Source organism: Chiloscyllium punctatum, chromosome 6, assembly GCF_047496795.1.
Source record: "Chiloscyllium punctatum isolate Juve2018m chromosome 6, sChiPun1.3, whole genome shotgun sequence".
In the NCBI taxonomy this organism is placed as follows: Eukaryota; Metazoa; Chordata; class Chondrichthyes; order Orectolobiformes; family Hemiscylliidae; genus Chiloscyllium; species Chiloscyllium punctatum.
In genome coordinates, this window is record NC_092744.1 from 120482412 (window position 1) to 120491979 (window position 9568).

Here is a 9568-nt window from a genome sequence, read left to right on the forward strand (position 1 = left end):
TTCACGTAAGTCCAGGGATGTGATCACACTGGGAAAGCTGCAGAAGAGATTCACTCGGATAGTGTCTAGGCTGAAGAGATTTGGTCATGAAGAGAAACAGGATAGACTGGGGTTGGTTGTCACGGTGCAGAGACATTGGGAGAAGGCAGGGTTCAGATGTACAAAATAATGAGGGGTGTGGATAAGGTGGACTGAAAGTAACGTTTCCCATCGACGGAGAGATCGATCACAGGGGGGCAGAAATTTAATAAGAAAGACATAAAGGTTTAAGTAGATGTGTGGAAAAGCGTTATAGGCCGGCGGGTGTTGGAATTTGCAACACTGTGTCTGTTAGGGTCAGGGAGGCAGGAACCCTGAGAAACTGAAGAAATATTCAGATGTGAATATGTTCTGCCAATACTATAAGGCTATGGGCTAAACGATTCGAGTCGGTAAGCAGTTGTTTTTGACAAATGGAGTCACAACGGGCTGAGGGGTCTCCTTTGAAACTGTTGTCCTCGGTAGTATAGTGGTTCGTGTCGCCGCATGTTATGTGGGAGATACGAGCTCAATTCCTCTCTGGGGCAGTGCAAATGTTTTAAAACTGTCGCTAATATCTAAAGCGCGGGTTATTAATACCTGTCCTTCCATTCTCCATGGGGCATGTCACAGGAAGGACAGTGCTGTCTGAATCAGCGTGTGGAAGGCCTGCAGCTCCCGGCGAGACAGTGTCAGTGGAAGTACAAACACGTGACTTCTGCAACCTGCACCGTGTGTCTGTATTTGGAATCTAAACCATTTAATAGAAAGAAGAAGAGAGCTGAAGAAGAAACAGGGTAAACCACTTCCAATGTGAGTACAGAAAGATTTTCCACAGCATCTTGAGGAAAACTGACAAACGGATCTGAGAAAGAGTTACACTCTCAGAACTGTTAGTTCACAGAGGTGTTTTTGTTCCACTTATGCACTTAAGAAATTGAATAACAATTTAATTGAAGACTTGAAATGTTAGAACACACCAGGCGATCAGTCACGTGCGGGAAACTGTGTTTACAAGCCAGATGTTTGATGACTGATAATGATGCAATAGGCTGAAGGGCCTCTCGCCATGCTTTTAAAAACTCAATGACTGTCAATTTTCAACTGAACCAATAAGGCAAAAACAAAGTCACCAAGAAAATTTGTAAACTTTGTATATCTCTTCCTTGGTGCGAATGTGTTCAAATTCAGCTGTCTCACTGCTATTTCCCAACGTTGATTTCCAGTCAGGGGAAAATATTTGTTGTTCCGCTTGAAAGTCGTAAATTGAACATGAATTCTTGACATTACAAAATAGCAAAGATATCAGTGCTGTCAGAGCCAGGGAGAATTTCATATCGGAGATGAGTTCAAATGGAAATAAACGTTGAAATCAGTTGCCTTTGCCTGCTCAGACTCAGTACGACAAAAAATAATGCTTACTGAGACATTCAGTTTTTTCCAAGGATTTGATAAGTTGAATGACCAAAGGTTGGTTCTGTGACCAGAATGCCTTGGATCGAATGACTTGGAGATGCAGGTTTTGGACTAGGGTATGCAAATTTGAAAATCACAGAACATGAGGTTATAGTCCAGCAGGTTAAATTGGAAATACTAGCTTTCGGACTGCTGCTCATTCATCAGGTGGTTGTGGAATACACAGTTGAAAGACACAGAATTTAAAGCGCAAGTTTACAGTGTGATGGAACTGAAAGTGTACGTTGAACAATACCTTCATTTATGCTAAGTTTCACATCTGTTAGAATAACCATGTTAGCTTCACTTCTTTCATTTGTAAAGCGCCAAACTCATATTTTAAAGTTACATTCTCAGGTGTGCTTGAAGAATTGGTGTCAGTCCCAGTGTGCTGTTGTCTGTTCCGTAATGTTTAGACTGATTCTAATTTTATAAAATGAGTTACCAGAGACTGACATGGATTCATGCAGTTTTTGACCAAAGTGCAATGTAACTCTGCAAGTACAAATTCACCCCACATTCGTATATATGCGACCGTGTGTGTATGTGTAGGAGGGTCGCTGTGTGGAGATAGGGCAATGGGATCACCTGGACTGTGATATGAACTCAAGATCGCAGTTGAGGTCATCAACATTGTTTCCGAAATTTGCTCACAGCCTCTGCTAAGGCACATTTAGCTGCTGCCTGTGTCGAAGTCCGCCTTGGAGGATTGTCACCTGAAGGTCTGAGGTCGAATGTCCTGGACCACGGAAGTGCTCTCCAGCTGGGAAGGGGCACAACTGTCTGTGATTGATGTGCAGTTCCATTCATCTGTTGCTGTACCCTTTGCTCGGTTTCACCAATGTACCATGCCTCAAAACATCCTTGCCTGCAGCGTGTTTTTTTTTAGATTAGATTACTTACAGTTTGGAAACAGGCCCTTCGGTTCAACAGGCCACACCAACCCGCCAAAGCACAACCCACGCAGATCCATTCCCCTGCACCTAACACTACGGGCAATTTAATATGGCCACTTCACCTAACCTGCACATTTTTGGACTGTGGGGGCAAACCGGAGCACACCCACACAGACACTGGGAGAATGCGCAAACTCCACACAGTCAGTCGCCTTAGGCGGGAATTAAACCTGGGTCTCTGGCGCTGTGAAGCAGCAGTGCTAACCATTGTGCGGAGATTAGCGTCAGCCTAAACATTATGGCACGGACACAGCACACAGGGACTAACACCTTCAAAATATTATCGGGGCTGACACTATTTGTTAAAGTTCACCTGAGAATGTGACTTTCAAATAAAGTTTTGCAAATTACATAAGAAAGAAGTGAAGCTAACATGGTCATTCTAAAAGATAGAAGATTTAACAATCAATCAAGATATTTTTCAATGCATAATTTCAATTACATCACACTGTAAACTTTTGCTATAAGTTCTGTGTCTTATAACTGTGTACTCCACGAACACCTGATAGAGGAGCATCTCTTCACAAGCTAATGCTTCCAATTAAACCTATTAGACTATGACCTGGTGTTGTTTGATTTATAACTTCCTATTAGAATGCGGATCTCACAATTAAAACAGAGGTGAGGAAGCTTTTCATATCTCAGGCAGTTCTGGATCTGTGGAATTTCTTGTAGCAGAAGGCTGTTGAGGAAGTGTCATAAGGTGAAATGAGGCTGAGATCGCCAGATCTTCAAACCGCACAGACATCAAGCGTTATGGGGACAGGAAAGAAAGTGCAGTTCAAGGTTATCCGATCAAATATGAAACCATTCAATAGCGGAGCAGACTTGATGGCCTGAATGTTGTCTTTCTGTTCCTAAAATTGTTGGCCTTAATATGAAGCTGCAAAACCGACCTGGGTAAAACGTGCCAAATTTTAAAAAAGCGTGGTCCCCCGGGAGCACTGAACCGAGGTGAAATGAACAAAGAACATCACAAATGGCAGATAATATGGAAATTGATCCGGAGTGATCAGTATACCAAGGTAAACAGGAAAACCGATATTCAGTATCGACATTGAACCTGGCTCCACGAGGCATGTAGTTAACTCTCACAAACCACCATTCCCCTTCCATTTTAGTGACGCCCCCTCCGTTCTTCATTCAAACTGATTGAACGTGAGGCACTTGCAGCTGACGTTGCTGATGCGGAACTGTAACATACAGGGAAGCGGTTCGGACTGCTGCACAACATCATCCTGCTTCGAAGGTCAGGCAGTATTTCACATCGATTACTGTAAATGTTAACATTTAACATGCCATGACAGTGAAAGCATTGAATCCTCATCACTATACTACCAGGGAAGATTTCTGTTAACACCACCCTGGACATCATGAGATTCATCATTCTATTCTCTCATCCTTCTGTGCATGATGCCCTCGGATCTATTCCAGTCTTGTTGTTTGGCTTATAACACTGAGGCTAAGCAATCATCTGTTGCATTGAAGTTTCTAATGTATGAGACCTTACCTCTGAGCTGGCAATGTGCTGGCTCAGTGGTGATAACACTGGCCTTGTAAACGAGAAGAATGTTTGAAATAACCCATTCCTGTTTGTCAGTCCAAAAACTTGAGGAAAACCATTCGACAGGACAGGAAATAGCGGGCGTGAGCACCGATCTAGTTTTACTGCAAGAACGTGGTGAGACAGTATAAACTACAGAGTAATGGGGAAACAATGGGCAAGGAACACTGGGACGTGAGAGGCTGGATGGTTCCTTTCTTGGCTGTAACCAGACACTGGTGTTGAAGTCTGAAATTGGACAACATCAGCCAAGCAGGCGAAATCTTACTTTTTGTTCGTTTTCTCCCGAGGCCTGTTTCACTCTTGGGGAAATGTGCCTGCGTGCCTCATTCTGTGCGTAAAAATGGGCTTCAGTTCCCCGACTGGGTGTGAACATATTTTTCCCATCTCAAACCTCAATCCCATTTATTGCATCTTACAAGATTAAAACGTTCCAGGGTAATTAGCATTGAGATGAACACGTGAAACATCAGAGTTTACAAGGTTACAGACCAGGTGCTGGGAAGGGAAATGATGGGACCCATTTCTGTGCTGTAAACACTTGATTACTCATTCATTTTTGAGGGGAAACATATCTGCAGTGACATAATTTTAAAAAACTGTGTTATGAGGAAACGGTGCAACAGTTTCTGCCCTCATCCCTGGTGGCCTAGTTGTTAGTATTCGGCGCCTTAACTGAGTGGCCTGGGTTTCATTACCGTTCAGAAAATCAGGAATTCTTGTTCCTGAAGCAGAGAGATCAGCTGTATCAGGAATCTGTTTAATGCCTTACATCAGTCAATACCCTAGCCCTTGAAAGAAGGGAAAAGTGCCTTCCTCCTCTCTGCGCAGTCGGACAGTTCATACTTCATTCTCCTCTGAGTCCACTTCCCAAAGAGTTTCAAATACTGTTTAAAACTGAGTCTCAGCTATTTTCTTTCTGTGCTTTTCATACACAGAAGCTGCAGCGATTGAATGGGTTGGTATCTGAAAATGAAACGTACCTATGAACAATGTGCGTTGCTATTTCAGGATTGTTTTCTCTGACAGCGCTGGGACATGCCTGATGTTCTCTATGATATGGAAGTGGCAGTGTTTGAGTTGGGTAGACAAAGTAAAAAATTACACAACATCGAAGCTTAGTCCAGCAGGTTTATTTGGAAGCACGAGCTTTCAGAGAGCCGCTCCTTCATCAGGTGGGTGTCTTTCTGCCGAAACTTGATGTATGTGTCAACGTGCGTGATCTTTTGGAAGATCATCTGGACTTTAACCGATCGTTCGTGGTGTCGAGGGTACCCCTGACTTGGATGTGTTGATGTTGGACTGGGGTGGACAAATTTGAAAATCACGCAAAGCCAGATTAGAGTCCAACAATTGTCAACCATCTGTCGAAGAAGCTGTTGCTTTCAAATACGCCTGTTCAATGAAACTTGGTGCTGTGGGATTTTTGACTCTGATTGTCCTTGGTAATGTTTATCTTATCGAAGACAGTGAAATAATTTTCGTTCGTAGAGATGAAAATTCCAAATATTATCCACCTCAGTGTAACAAAAAAAAAGCTTGGATGTACTGTGAATCTCCACAACGCTCTTGCGCCAAGTACATTTCGAACCTATAACCATCTCATCCGTAGCCAGGTATACGAATGGTTGTAACACTGGCCAGATGCACAGCTGAGACTTTACACTCTGCAGACCTTTGGTGTTAACAAGGCCATGAGCAATAACTGCAACAGTCCCAATACGAACAAAAATCAAACATAATCACCATCAATTATTCACTTCAAGTTGTCCTCAAATAAAACTACCATTCACAATCTGATCGGCCACTCAACGAGATCACTGCTGATCGAGGAAATTTCAACTTATTTTGCTGCGTTTCCACTATAATTCCACTATAATTCGAGGTAAACTCCAGCCTAATGACAATACTGCATTTCTGACAATTTTCATATTTAGATTGCGTCAATGACCTGTTCATATTTGCTGGAAATAAGTCACATTAAATGAGTGAAGAAGTCCTTTTGGTGATGTAATCCAGTGTAGAGTCGGTCAGAAAAGAAAAGTCAAAGACCTGAAACATCACTCGCATTTCTCTCTGTATTAATGCATGTTCCTGAATATTTCCAGGACTTGACTTCAATATCTAAAGAATTTTTTTTTTTCCCACGACAGCTTCTTCATAAATCAACTAACATCTGAGGTGTTGAGACTTATTTTACTTCAGATTAAATTGGTTGAATATCCTTTCCCCCAGCCTAATATCCCAATCCTCCCTCCTCTTCCATGTATATACAAGCTGCTCCAGGTGAGGTTGCAGCTCCCAACCTGACGTTCCATTGCTCCTTGCTGCTCCATGTCAATAGAAGCTGCTGCAAGTAAGATTGGAGCTCCCACTCTGATGTCCCAATGCTCCCTGCTGCTCCATGTCATTAAAAGCTGCTCTAGGTGAGAGTGGAGCTCCCAGACTGATCTCGCAAAGCTCCCTGCTCCATTTCAAATGAAGCTGCTCCAAATGAGATTGGATCTTGCGGTCTGATGTCCCAATGCTCTCTGCTGCTCCATGTCATGAAAAGCTGCTCCAGATGAGGTTGGAGTTCTGAGAATGATCTTGCAAAGCTTCCTGGTCCATGTCAAAAGATGCTGCTCCAAATGAGGTTGGATCTCGAAGTCTGATGTCCCAATGCTCCCTGCCGGTCCATGTTAATAAAAGCAGCTCCAGGTGTGATTGGACCTCCCAGTCTGCTGTCACAATGCTCCCTGGTCCATGTCTACAGACGCTGCTCCAGATGAGGTGGGAGCTCCCATCCCTGTCAGCTCCCTCACCTCTATACCATCATAGTAATATTGCTCACTGACCATTTCCACCACTGGAGCCATTGGTGGAATATCCGCACCAAGAAAACCTAATATTATTTTTCATCACCCCCGAATCATACTAATATACTTCCTTTCTTCAACCTTATTTAGCATGTGCATATTGCAGTCAATCCGAAGTAAGATAATGGTGTTAATTGACGGATGTTCAATAAAAATTACATCTTATTTTTCATGTTGAGTAACTGCTACTTAAAAAGGACAATGCTTGTAATGAAATCACAGTTTTATTCCCTGTGAGCGAACGTGATTTGTATTATTTAAATTGAACTTGTTCGCTGTGTAAAATTTCAAAACAACATTGGTATTGTTGCCATCCACCTTGAAATGTGGTCATAGAGATGTCATTGAAATACACCCTTCAGTCCAACCTGTCCATGGCCGAACAGATATCCAAACCCAATCTAGTCCCACCCGCCAACACCCAGCCCATATCCCTCCATACCCTTCCTCTTCATATTCCCATCCAAAAGCCAGTTAAATGTTGAAATTGTACCAGCCACCACATCCTCTGGTAGCTCATTCCATACACCGACCACCATCTGTGTGAAAACGTTGTCCCTTAGGTCTCTTTTATATCTTTCCCCTCTCACACTAAACCTATGCCCTCTAAGTCTGGACTCCCCGATTCCAGGGAAATACTTTGTCCATTTATCGTATTCATGCCCCTCATAACTTCGTAAACATCTATAAGGTCAGCCCTCAGCCTCCAATGCTCCAGTGGAAACAGCGCCAGCCTGTTAAGACTCCCCCGAATGCTCAAATCCTCCAACCCTGGCAACATCCTTGGAAATCCTTTCTGAACCCTTTCAAGTTTCACAATATCTTTCCAATAGACAGGAGACCAGAATTGCACGCAATATTCCAACAGTGGCCTAACCAATGCCCTGTACAGCCGCAGCATGTCCTCCCAACTACTGTACTCAATACTTTGACTAATAAAGGAAAGCATGCCAAACGCCTTCTTCCCTATCCTATCTACCTGAGTCTCCACTTTCAAGGAGCTATGAACCTGCACTCCAAGGTCTCTTTCTTCAGCAACATTCCCAAGCCCTTATCCTTATTTTTATAAATCCTGCTAAGATTTGCTTTCCCAAAATGCAGCACCTTACATTTATGCGAATTAAACTCCATCTGCCATTTCTTAGCCCATTGGCCCATCTGGCCAGATCCTGTTGTAATCTGAGGTTACCCATTTCGTTGTGCACTACACCTACAATTTTGGTGTCATCTCTAACTTACTAACTGTACCTCTTATGCTGATATCCAAATCATTTATGTAAATTATAAGAAGTCGAGGACCCAGCACCGATCACTGTGGCACTCCACTCGTCACAGGCCTCCAGTCTGAAAAACAACGCTCCACTGGCACCCTCAGTCGTCTACCTTTGAACTAGTTCTGTATCTAAGTGGTTGGTTCTCCCTTTATTCCATGAGATCTAACCTTCCTAATCAGTCCTCCATGAAGTCCATATAGATCACATCTTCTACTCTGCCCTCATCAATCTTCTTTGTTACATCTTCAAAAAACACAATCAAGTTTGTGAGACTTGGTTTCCCATGAAAGCCATGTTAGGTATTAGAACGAAACGTCTGTTAATGACATTCGTTTAAAGACACTTTAGCTGTTTATGCTGCATCATTCTGTGGTTATTGATCCACAGTTTACGTTCACTTCCTGCAGTTAACATGCTGATTTCTCCAGTTGTTCATAGTTCAGTGTGATGCATCCAGTGTGTGCATAACGAGAGGGAGCTTGCTTCCCACATCTTGTGTTTATCTGTGTCTTATATCCAGCCTTCATCAATGGCAAGAGCAAGGGGGAAAGGGCGAGATCAATGTGTAAGTCTGTCCATGCCAATCACGGCACCCACATCGGCAATTCTCTACTGTGCATTCACACCAGTTTTCTGTGCCGCTACACCCACCCCCTGCACCTTTTGAAATATCTCTATTATTTTGTGGTGTCTCTCTGTGCTCTTACCACCAAGATGAATCACTTCTACCCAACCTGCTCCAGATTTCATGTGACAAAACACTCATTAAGAATCCCATAGCATTAAAGATGCACATCGCATCTCTCGTTATTTGATTTCCCTGGATCTCTTTCATAAGATTAACGTTCACAGCAACTTGACTTGGAAAAGAAAATCGCATTCCTTTTCATTATCCCCTTTCAGTCTATATTTCGTTAAGTTCAGGCATCAGTCTCAAATTAATCTTTGAGGTTTTTTCATGTGGTCGATGCAGACAAACTAACCATTGGAGTTCCAATTTCAATACGACAGTATGGTAATCCGAAAATAGCGACGAGAGTGGGATTCGAACCCACGCGTGCAGAGCACAATGGATTAGCAGTCCATCGCCTTAACCTCTCGGCCACCTCGTCGGGTATGCATGAAAGGATATGACATAATCTCCCAGTCCATCACAATCTCATCACCTTTGGCCAATCTCCCATTCACAGCCTCCAACCTCATTGTCCATGAACCCCACACTGCCCGATTCTACCTCCTTCCTAAGACCTGCTGTCTCTGCCTGCGCCTGTTTGACCCGACTCATCTCTTCCTACGTCAACACCTTCCTGTCTCCCCAGTCCAGGAAATTCGCACCTACGTTTGTGACACCACTTATGTACTTAATCTCACTAAAGACTTCTGTTTCCCTGGTCGACAACGCGTCATCTTCGCCTTGGAGATCCAGTCCATCTGCACATCCAT

At 43.2% G+C, this 9568-nt stretch overlaps 1 non-coding gene across 1 annotated transcript; it reads right to left on the reverse strand.

Annotated features, from left to right (window-relative positions):
* Nucleotides 1-9155: 9155 nt before the first annotated feature.
* On the reverse strand, nt 9156-9237 carry trnas-gcu (transfer RNA serine (anticodon GCU)). The gene has a single exon. It is a non-coding gene; the product is annotated as a tRNA-Ser (tRNA).
* Nucleotides 9238-9568: the final 331 nt, after the last annotated feature.